General features: G+C 38.1%; 1 long non-coding RNA gene across 1 annotated transcript; it reads left to right on the top strand.

The window, feature by feature from the left end:
- The first annotated feature begins 3,905 nt into the window (after window positions 1-3,905).
- On the top strand, window positions 3,906-5,606 carry LOC127962647 (uncharacterized). Its single transcript, XR_008154615.1, has 2 exons — window positions 3,906-3,982; window positions 4,369-5,606. It is a non-coding gene; the product is annotated as an uncharacterized LOC127962647 (long non-coding RNA).
- The last annotated feature ends 6,094 nt before the right edge of the window (window positions 5,607-11,700 follow it).

Below are 11,700 nucleotides of genomic sequence, written 5' to 3'. Positions count from 1 at the left end.
TATTATTATTAAATGTATTTATTTATTTATTTATTTATGCTTTTTGTGACTCTCTAATAGCCAGGGATGGGCATTATTTCAAATACATGTATTTGAAATACAAAATACTATTTTGTTTTTAAATAGCCTACCTTTGAAAAAAAATTATAAAATCAGATGTCTTTTGAATTTAAACATTTAATCTTAAAATTTTTTTTAATATTCAACATACATAAGCTCATCCTCGATCCATCCTGCTGATTTCCTGCAAGGATGGACAGTATTTCAAATAAATGCATTTGAAATACTATTTTGTATTTAAAAAGCTTACCTTTGGAAATGTTGTATTTAAATACATTTAATCTTAGTAATAGTTTGTTTTTAGTGTTTTTGGATACTTGTTGATACAGGAAATCAGCGGTCTAATAAAGAGGTTGATTGGCAAAAAGTATTTTATGTATTTTGAAACTACAAAAATACTAATATTAAATGCATTTAAATACAAAATACAAAAAAGTATTTTGTATTTCAAATACATATATTTTAAATACTGCCCATCCCTGCATAGCTAACAATGTAACTGTTTATTGTATAGAAAGAGTCATTGGTGTCACAGTTCTGTTTTGTCTGTGTCTTGTGACCTAGTTTTCTCCTTGTATCTTAATTTAATGTGTTGCCCTTAATCAGTTATATTGTTACCTTCTGTGTGTCTGTACTCCCCTCTTGTCTCTTTCAGTTGTCTGATCTTGTCAGTTTGTCAACATGTGTATATGTGGATTTAGCCATGTTTCTTGGATTTATTAAACATAATAAGCTCTTCTTCATCGTCTTGTGCCTTTTGGAGTTTACACACACCATTCACATCCTTGAGGACCATAAAAGGGACTTCTTGGACCTCACTTACCATTCAAAATATCCATACAACTGCCTGATCACGTTTTATTATGTGGGACCTACAGTAACAACGACACGAAGGCTAGATTGTCTTGAGAATAAATCATCACTCACTAGCTGCGCTTACTAATCTGATCATAATAGGACTAGAAGTACAATCAGAATAAAAAGTCACTTCTAAACATGTCAATCGGATTGAATTGGCCAGATCCGACTAAAATTTTTTGTAAGGGGTGGTTTATTCCTTTTGTAATCTGAGCGAGAGGACATGTAAACACTTGATTGGTTTAAACACTGAAACTAGAAAGAACTGCACATGCACAGTGACATATAAATAGCGCAATGACATATGACACGCGGAACGAGCTGTTCTTCCTGGCGAACAAAAGCTCATAAAAGAGTATCCCGTCATTATAAAACAGCATCTGTGAAGTGGAGCAGGACGACATCCCACCAGTCCTTAGCTGGAACAACATTATTGTCAAAAAATCTAGACTTAACCAAATCCCTACCCCTAAACTCATAGGTGTTTTTAGGAGTCTAAAAGAACTTGCAAACGCCAGACCACTGACTCATCAAACCCGCTTTACTGCAGTCTGTGTTCTTCTGACTATTTTGTAGTAAGTAATCAATATACCTATGGGAAATGTATCAGAGTAAAAGTATAAATATTAATTAGGAAATGTAGTGGAGTAAAAGTAAAAGTTGGCTAAAATATAAAAACTCAAGAAACATACAGATACTCCCAAAAAATACTTAAGTAATAACAGTTACACCACTGCTGCGACCAAAGCATTAAAGGGCGTCGCACAGGTTATCGCCCCGGAGCCTGAGCCCAGGTGCATGAGCCGGCAACAACACCCGCCCTGGTGGAGACCCTGTCGCTGTAGATTTACTTTCTCGTTTCGACCATTTAGTTTCTTCATCTTCATCTAGCCCTATATCAGTATGTCTTCGCTGTTTCCTTCCGACTCCGAATTCTCTGTCTTTGCTGGTGTTGTCCAGCCCTGATCTTCCTGAATCTCTCCAGCCATAGGATCCTCCACCTCAGTCTTTCAAACCTCAGACTCTCCCTCATCTCCACCATGGCCCGTCATCCTTCTGGCTCCACCGGGCTCCATCGTCCCACTGGCAGCACCTTGGTCACCCACTGACCTATCGCCAGCTCGGGACTCCACTCCTCCATCTTCGCCTCGTCACTCCCACTCTATGGCTTTGTCAAGCTCTTGCTTCCATCTGGCTCCACCTTCATTCTCACTCACTCCGACTCCACCGTGGCCTTCTGGATACCCGCCTCCGACTCGGGCGCCTGCTCCATCCTCCATCCCTTCGCCATCTCCTATATTTTCTCCACCCGCTCCTGATTCCACTCTATACTCTTTGTTGGCACAAGGACATGCCTTGCTGGAGGGGGGCGATCTGTCACAGTTCTGTTTTGTCTGTCTCTTGTGACCTAGTTTTCTCCTCATTTGTCTTAATTGGATTTTTTTTTCACCTGCCCTTAATCATGTTACCTTCTGTGTACTTATACTCCTCTCTTGTCTCTGTCAGTCGTCCGATCTCGTAGGTTGGTGCTAGTGTGTATGTGTGGATTTTGCCCTGTTCCTTGGATTTACTAAACATATTAAACTCTTTTTCGTTGTCCTGTGCCTTTTGGATTTGACACACACCGTAGTGTGACAACTGAACAGTCCTCACCACTAATAAACAAAATTTGACACAGACGCATAAAATTCCATTATTGTGGAACTGTCTTTTCAGTGCTCTGTCAGAAACAACCAATCAGGCTCAAGGAAAATAAGTATATGCCAGATACAGAGTAGAAATTAAATATACTGATTAGTTAAAGAAATTAGTATATTTCATACATGATTATTCTTTTATAAAGTAACAGGGAAAAAAGTTCTCAACTACTTATCATGTCATCCTTAAACTAAGTAATGTGTACACTGCATGTGATGACATCAAGATGTGTCGTTTAACTGCTCAGGTCAGATCAGACATTTGTCTTTTTTTTCTCTCTTTGTGCAAAGGAAATAAGGCATGAACCTGCTGGGAAAACTTTCATTTCAAAACTAAAGTGGATTATAATCTGGGGGAAAAAAATCAAAGATTCATGTTGTTAAGAATTACGTCAATTATATCTTGTGAATCAGAAGGAAAATAATTTTCACTGTTCACCGTATGACAGATTAAAGATTTGTACTCAGCTGGTAGTCATAATAGGTGTAGTAGACTTGGAAAAAGGTGTGATATTCACTACCTGTGCTTGGTCAGCTTGTGCTGTGGAAAAACCTCTAATGGATGTGACATTTTACCAGACAGAATTCAAGGACAAAAGTTGCTTTATTTATATGCTTGGAAAGAGATTAAATTAAATGGAGTTAGCTGTAGTGCAGAACATTTAAAAGGTCTTTTTAAAACGCAAACATTTAATATTCAACAGGACAATACAGATCAGTGAAACAGATACAAACACATCCACTAAACATTTATAGCAGATGCACTTGAGTAAAAATACTGCAAAATATGTGTTTAAAAAAGGTCAGCATAAAAAAGCAACTTGCATTGATTCACAGGTTTATTTCTCAGCTTTATAAGTTAACTGTGAATGTGAACAGGTGTGATGGCACCAACCCTCAAGCTGAGCTCAGACTGTCATTATGCCTGTGAGCAGATCAGCAGTCTTACAGATTTACCAGAAAGTTCATGCAAACTTTGTTGTACCACCAACAGTTAACACTCACTCTAAAAGTACAGTAATTCTGTGTGCAGAATCGTAATAAAAAGTATGCACCCTTTTATGCAATCCAAAATAGCTTCATAATGCGGTGCTAAATGGATAAATAGCCAGTGCATCACATCCAAAGAGAATTTAGTCTGCTCTCCAAACAGCAACCCCTTTGTTCTATTGTGTGTGATTAGGCCTCTGTCACATATCCCTTGTGCTACAAGTGAAATATGAATTAAATTATCTCCAAAAGAGAGAAAGCAAGAGAGAGTAATAAGAACACATTTGTGGCATCATTTCAGGGCACACGGAATAAGATTTGGTCTCCAGACTCACCCGGCCCCGGTGATGCACGGTTCCAGAATGGACACAGCTGAGGTCAGTGAGGCGAGAGGAGGGGGCCACTAATGCACACTTTGGATTTATTGTTTTAATTAAGTGCTACGGCATTTCATCATAAACTGTTTATGGACATAAGTCCACCGGTGCAAGCTATTGTGCGAGGGGAGGTAGTAGGGGGAGGAAAACAGCTTGTTTTGTTTGAAAACCATTTCAGTCCTCTGTTCTCCATAGCAGCTGTCAAAGTGTTTCATATCTTTGATACATTAAGTGTGTTTTGACATGAATCATAGATGACTAACGCACTTATTGCCACAGGTCAGATGTGGCATTGCACAGCCCCCCGCAATCCTCCAACCACAAATCCTTTCGAATGACTCCAGGTTGTTGTGTTTATTTGTCTGACTCCTCTGTATGTTTTCCAGATGACACGCATGCTGGGGAGTACATATTGACGGCAGCCTAAATGTGACAGTTGTGTTCCTTGGATGACGTGCGGGGAAATACAAGTTGTTCTCGCAGCTCCTGGCCAAATTCACCAAAGAGCTGTGATAGAGTAAAGAAACAGCATTGATGTATGATTAAGTGTTTTGAAATGACGTGTGGGACGGGGCTGGGGTGTAAAAAATATATGGGGCAACTCAATCTATCCAAACTGAGCTACAGTAAATAAACACACAGGTCATTCGCTGTGCATTATGCATTTAAATAGAGCGGCATAGGGGTTGCTATCAGTGCTTGAGCCCTCTTGTCTGTGTGTTGTGGGCAAATGTAACGCCCCGCCTCGCTCCGGTACCGCAGCACTTGGTCAAATAGCACATCTGTCTTGTTCTTTGTGATTTCATTAACTCTAATATCTGCACTTCCTATTACCCCAGCTGCCTCTCATTCAAAGGCACACAGGCTCGCTTCTCTAATGCAGAGTGACACGCGATATACTTTCACTCACACATTACGCGTTAGCCCGGAGCAAGGCCGCCCGCTCCTTTGAAAATGTTGGAATTAGGTTATTTCTATTGAAGTATTAAAGCAATTCTTCAGTTTAAGCTATTATTTCATAACTTTTTTCTCTCTTTCCCTTGTTATGTTTTTTTTTTTTTTTTCGGGCTGCAGTGTGATTGAGAGGGAAACAGCGATTAGGGTTCCCATAACCTCCTTATTATCCTCTCTGCCCAAACAGAGCTCTGAGACTGATGTATTATGTGAGGATGACATGATTATTAGACAACAATCTGTTTCATTTCTCTAATATCTCAACAACACCGGACCGAAGGCAAGAGATACTGTGCTGTGATTTTGTCCTTTTCATAATGTAGTAAAGGTGATGGACAGGTATTGGTGCACTAACACTTGCAAATAAAGTGCCATGGTATTTTGCCATATATGAATATGGTAACGTCTTTTAAACCATAATAATACCATGGTATTCTTTGTAGTGTGATAGAGTATCATTTAAATCAATATCATAGAACCACAGACAATAAATGATTCAGTACAATGGTATAATATGTATTACCTTGAGAAATCGATCCGTTAACATTTCCATTTAACTCAAAGGTGTTTGCTTGATTGCCACAGGCTTTTAAGAGCCCTCTAATAATATGTGTGAGTATATTGTGTGTATGTGTGTGTGTGTATTAAAAATTAAAAATATAAAATACTTTATGTGTTTACTTGCATGTCATTTTACTGTTCTTCATTGTCAGACAACTGAACCAAACATGCAAAGGTGCTGTTATGTTATTAAAATAACATAAAATCAAATAAAGCCCCAGGAGGTACATCAATTGGATGAATGAATAGGGTATCATAAAACAGTTTTGGGGGTAAAAAATGCCTGCCACATCTGATGGCTTAACCAATGTTTCACCTCCTTTTTAGGTAGGCTAGTTTATAATATTAACAATTAATAGAAGTGTTGTTGGTGAGTAGCTATTTCTTTATTTGTTTATTTGCTCTAAAAAGTCCAGCCAATGCATCTACATACTGTTCATAAATGTACATAAATGTAAGAGAAATGTTTAAGTTGTGTAAATATGTATGTTTGTGAAATGATGTGTGGATCTTTCATTTGTGTGCACATTTGTGCTAAGGTTTCTGTTTAGATTTAAGAGAGTGTTGTTAAATTGGTAGGTCCCCAGTGATCCAAACTCTGTCTCATGGTATCGCTCCCTTCATCCCAACTGACACAATCTACATTAAAACTAAAACAACAGACCATGTCTCCCCTTCTTTCACCATGCCACCATCAACACATCTCCAGAAATCATTTGCCTTCCTGCTGAGCGCTGCTCTCCCTGCCACTCACCGCTTCAGACAGCAGGTTTACCTCTGATACAACCAAAAGAATTTAGCTTTATTGTTGTCAAAATGTAAAAACGGCTTTTTCTCAAATTAAAACAGGAGTGATTTGAATATCCTTAAACCGAGAACCCTCACTTTCCCGACTGAAGCTGTAATTTTGAAAGCGTCCAGTGTGTGGCGATATCGGTCTACGAGAGTGGCATCAGCTCTGGCTCTGTCCAGCCATGACAAGCCTAGATTGGGATTCATTTATCTCCTCTTTGGTGCAAACACAAGAACACCTCTGTATTTAGTCCAGCGTTACTCGCACACATAGTATTTGTGTGCCACAAGAGGTCAAAAGAAGACAAAGCTATATTGTTTTTTCTCTCTCTTTTTCTTTCTTTTTTGGTTTTCTTATTTTCTGTTTTTTTTTTTTTCGTTGTAAATTGATGTGATCCATCTGACCATGTGACTCCTGGAGCACACTCCCCGTGTGACCACTGAGGGCTAGAATTGCATTGTGGGTCTTTAGGCAATAAGGGACAATGTATGTCTTCCATTTTGCCAAGGAGAACAAACAAAACGTCAAACCTTTTTTTTTTTTGCGAATCATTTTTTCTCTCCCATACCTGCACTCTAAAATATGTCCTAGTCAGTTGGGGAAATGTCGGTTTGCGTACTGGTCTTGGTTGAGAAAACATTTCCAACTCGCCGCTGGTCCCTCTGGCTCCATTATTCAGCCTCCCTGTACGATTTCCTTTTCTACAGCAGCTATAACAAGTGTGTTTGGATTGCCTCTGCTTGGCTTTCACGCTCTGTCTCTTGATATACAATATGGCTTTGTTGCTATTCGGAAGCATATAGGTTTGCTTGGATAAAAATCTAAATTTTAAATAAGACAAATATTATTGGAGTACTTTTTACAAGAAAATACTGGTCTAGGTTTCTATTTCACATTTTGTTTTTAATTATTTGTGAAATGAATAGCAATTTCTGAGTGAAAAAAAAAATATATATATATATATTCTTTCATTTTCAGTCACCTCTAAAACATAGAACAAAAATATTTCTGCATAGGGTAAATAAAGCAAAACATATACTTTCTCTGGTTTTTATGTATTTATTTCCATCCTAAGTGCCTAATTCTCAGAGTTACATAGCCATGTTACAGTTTGATTTGATTGTTCAGGCATAAAACGCCATATATTTCTTTAGGTGGTAAAATTAATTACTTATTGATCTGTACTGTGTTGGACGAATTGAAATAAACAGAGGAATGAATGAAGGAATAAATAGCGCTGAGTCTCTGCACAGGTGTCTGTAATAATACTTGCATTCATGGCATTATGCTTAGCACTTTCTATTCCTCAGCAGTCATTAATATGGAGCTTAAGGGAGTGTGTAGCCAGCGGGTTTGCTGGCTGACCCAAGCTTGAGTTCAACTGAAAGCGTGTTAGTGACAAATTGTAACCATATGCCATACAGCCACAGGGCTCTGGCCACAGTTGGCCTCTAACGACCGATCTTGGACCAGGTTTTGGTGTAGGGCCTCCTGTAATCTTAATCAATATGGAAGAAAAGCACTTAAACTGGCCAGGGATCTGCTGACATGAACACAAAGTGCTCATTGGGTTTATTTATTTTTTTAGACCCCCAAAGGTCTTAGTCTTTTAGAGAAGGGATGTTTAGGCTAAAAACTATTTTGAAGGATACTCTATAAAGTGAAAAGCATTTTTAATTGACTTGAGTTTAATGCCAGGTGTGAGAGATCTGAATCTAAATTAACTCAATTATGTCCCACTTTCACATGCAAATACTTACAAATAAAGACGTTTGTAAAAAACCACAGATTTCTTTTGTAATGAATGCAGGTGTGTAATGGGGATCGGGACAATGCTGCAGAAAGTTGTGCGCTAATTGAACATTTCTTGTGAATCTCCTTATATACATATCACTAGCACATCAAAACAAGTCTGGCCAGCTAATAAACATTTATTTATAGCAAATTTTGGCCTAATGTATCAAGCTAACAACATGCAGCAACTAAGATTTATACACAACATTCCCGACGTTTATTACATTTACTTAAGCAATTCAGCTGAGCACTTTTTTTCCTTTTTGTACAAACCTGATATTTTTCTTTTATAGATTACACTTTATGATAAAATATGTTACATTAACAGCATTCTGTGTGTTTTTGTTTTTGTGATTTATGATCTCTATAAAATGTGTTTATTAGACTGGTGGATGTAATTAAATGGTGGAGTTTAAAGTGCAATATTCACCTAATGTAACGAAATAATGTGTGACGATATGGGCTTGTAAAACGGGAATTATGACGCGAGTCAAGGTGTCAGTGTTTTCTCTGTGATAAATCTGTCGGTTAAATAGATGTCCGGACATCCCAAACGACGCACCCTTTGTACTCCATAACAGACAGGCAACCATTAGATGCACTTTTGTTGTTTATTATCAACATCACTGAGATTCATAGGTTTTAAAATGCTGGTTCAAAATAGTAGTGCTCATAAAGTCGCTTTGGAGCAGTGTGCATACAGTATACACACAGTTGGGTAAGATATGAGGATCTACTGTAGTGCTCAAGAAACATTTCTTATTAGTACATCATTTAAGTGCAGCATATTTATTTATTTAGTGGAAATGATACACTTTGATTCTTTTATAGACATATTTTAAAGATTGCATGCATCCTTGCTAATTAAAAGTATTTATTTCCTTCCGATAACGTAAGCCTATCTACAGTAGATGCATTACAGTCCAACTTAATATGCTCACTGCGTACAGTATCTGCTCCTCGAATAGATCTGGTAGAGTCTTGTTGCTTTATTCACTTTAACAGGCTCTGCTGTTTTGGGTAAGGAGCACAGCGTGTCTCAGGGCCCACACAAACAGATGTTTACTCTGTAAAATCTCAAAGCCAATCTTATGGGTTGTCAAGGCCAGATATATTTATGGACAAGGGCGGCACGCAATCTCGAAGCCTTTGTCCACAAGTGAAGAAAATATGGTTTCAGTTGGTGCTTTGTGGCACCTACCGTAAGTAATGATTGATTATAGGCAGAGAGAGCCCTCTGTACTAATCTCATCATTGCTGACAAAATAAATAAATAAAAGAAAAAAAAAAAGGGCCACATAAAATGTTGTTTTCCAGTGTCTATCTTGTTGGGTTATTTTCTCTATTTCTTTATTTTGTGAGAGTGTCAGGGAAAATTAATGTAATTAACTCACCCTGAGGCAGAGTGTTGCACTTGAAGTTTGTCACCCTGAAATTCTGTTATCTTGGAATGAAGGAGAAAAACACAATCCCCCTCTCTGCTGTTATTTTTTCCCTCTCATATTGAATTTTTGCGCGGTGCTTGAATGTCTTGAAGAGGCACCGATGTCGCTGTCAGAGCTTCTGCTCTCATTTGGGCTGGAGAAGGCGACGCGTGCGTCAGCTCGGCTGAAATCACCGTTAATACGTCTTAATGAGTAACGCTGACTGTCGCTCATGATCTGCAGTAAATATTTTCAGTGCTACTTCATCCTTTGCTTAACGTCTCTCTGGCGGAAGGAATCAAACAAACCATAAGTATCATCGCCACATGAACCGAAGTTATTTTGGGTGTCCAGCGGAGAAGCGCTTCATCTGGAAACGCACTCTCGATGTTTGTCAAATGATCAGGAACTAGTCCTCCATATCACATTGTAAAGCACAGACCTGTCCTGCAGCAACCTCTGATGTGACAAAACAAAGTGTTGAACATACCAGTGTTGTCTGTAAATATTTAAACTTCACAAAGCATATTTTACTTTGAAAGTCCCAGGCGCACAACTATGTGACAAATGATTGCGAACTGCATAATGTTGCTGTAGCACATTAGTGCAAATGGAAATGCAGACCTGGAATCAAGCTCAGCAGGAAGGTAGATCTTTAGAAGCAGGATTGAATACATTATATTCAGGATTTCGTTGTAAGTGCTGCCAAACATTGCCAGGAGGCAGCTGGATCTTTCTGCTGTACATCTAGCGGTGACCTTGTTCCTTTGCTTTTTGTGCTCATGTCCATTAGTCTGAGTCTCCGCCACACAACCGCCATTCACTGTAACCCTAAACCTTTAATGCGCATGGTGAAGGAGGGCAACATGATTACATTAAGAGCTGGACTGGACCAAAATGACCTCTAGCTGAACCAGTGACCTCTCTGTGCAGGCTTTGTAAGATGCTGTGTTCTGCCTAATTTGACATCACCTCTCTAAAATGACTAACATTAACAGCAATACTAGCAGTAATAGATCTCAATAGATGTTAACCTGCAACTGTTACCTTAAAAGAATAGTTTACCCAAAACTGAACATGCTGTCATTACTTACACACCCTCATGTTGTTCCATGTTGTTTGGATTTCTTCTGCGGAACATATAGTTATTTTTTTACGATAAGGTTCTATGGGTTATTGTTCATTAATTCTATGAGCAACTCATTTGTTTATAGTATTTATTCATCTTTAACAGTAAGTTAATAATAATAAAAAAGTAAGTTCATGCTCCACTAAATAATACAGATGCAACTTTTAATATTAATAATATCAATTGTAAATGTTGCAATGAAAATGCTTGATGTTTATTTAACAACTGAGATTAATAATGTTTTTTATTGTTAGCTCATGTTAACTAATGTTACAAAAAGAAACCACATTCTAAAGTGTTAGCTATTTTATGAAATTTGAGGTCAATAAACATTCTTAATATTTAAATATTAAATGATGTCAGTTAAATATTTAGACTTTTATTTTCACCAGCTCTAAATGTATTTTTTATTTATTTTTTAGTTTCTTTTAGTGCACTAATCGATAAGTGCGATTCTACAATACATACACTTTAAGTCATTGCGAATAATTGCTGCGTTACATTTTATGAATTATGATATAGGGACAACAGTACTTTTCTTTGAAAATGAGCACTATTTCAGCAAGATTTCATTGATCACTGTCCTAGTCTGCCAAAGCACTGATGAAGGCTGATACATCATAGCCAGAGATGAATTCACGCAGGGCCTTAAAGGACTATAAACCTCAGAGGCTTATTTGAGGCCAACCTTGTTCTAAACTTTGACCCCTGAGGCTGCATACCTGACCACACATCCTGACCCTCACTCCATCCGCCAATGTGCTGTATATACCATTTCAATTCAGCCAGTCTCTAGTGGGCTTTAAAATAGCACTGTGTGTAATTACACTATAGCAAAGGCAATATGTAGGGCACTGCCTAACTACAGGCTTTAAGTTTAATTAGCACTTAATTACCGACATTGCTTAACTGGTTATCCAGAAGGACTAGCAGGCATTAGCATTGCGGAGATGGGAAGATATGGAGAAAATATGGTGACGCAAAGCTGCAGTCCTAACATTAATGCTGGAGCGCTGGAGAAACAGAACAATCGTCTGTGCAGCGATTTAATGAATTTGTTATG

This window comes from Carassius gibelio, chromosome B7, assembly GCF_023724105.1.
Source record: "Carassius gibelio isolate Cgi1373 ecotype wild population from Czech Republic chromosome B7, carGib1.2-hapl.c, whole genome shotgun sequence".
Taxonomy (NCBI): domain Eukaryota; kingdom Metazoa; phylum Chordata; class Actinopteri; order Cypriniformes; family Cyprinidae; genus Carassius; species Carassius gibelio.
Note: the sequence above shows the minus strand (reverse complement) of the source record. Positions and strands in the feature narration are given on the sequence as shown.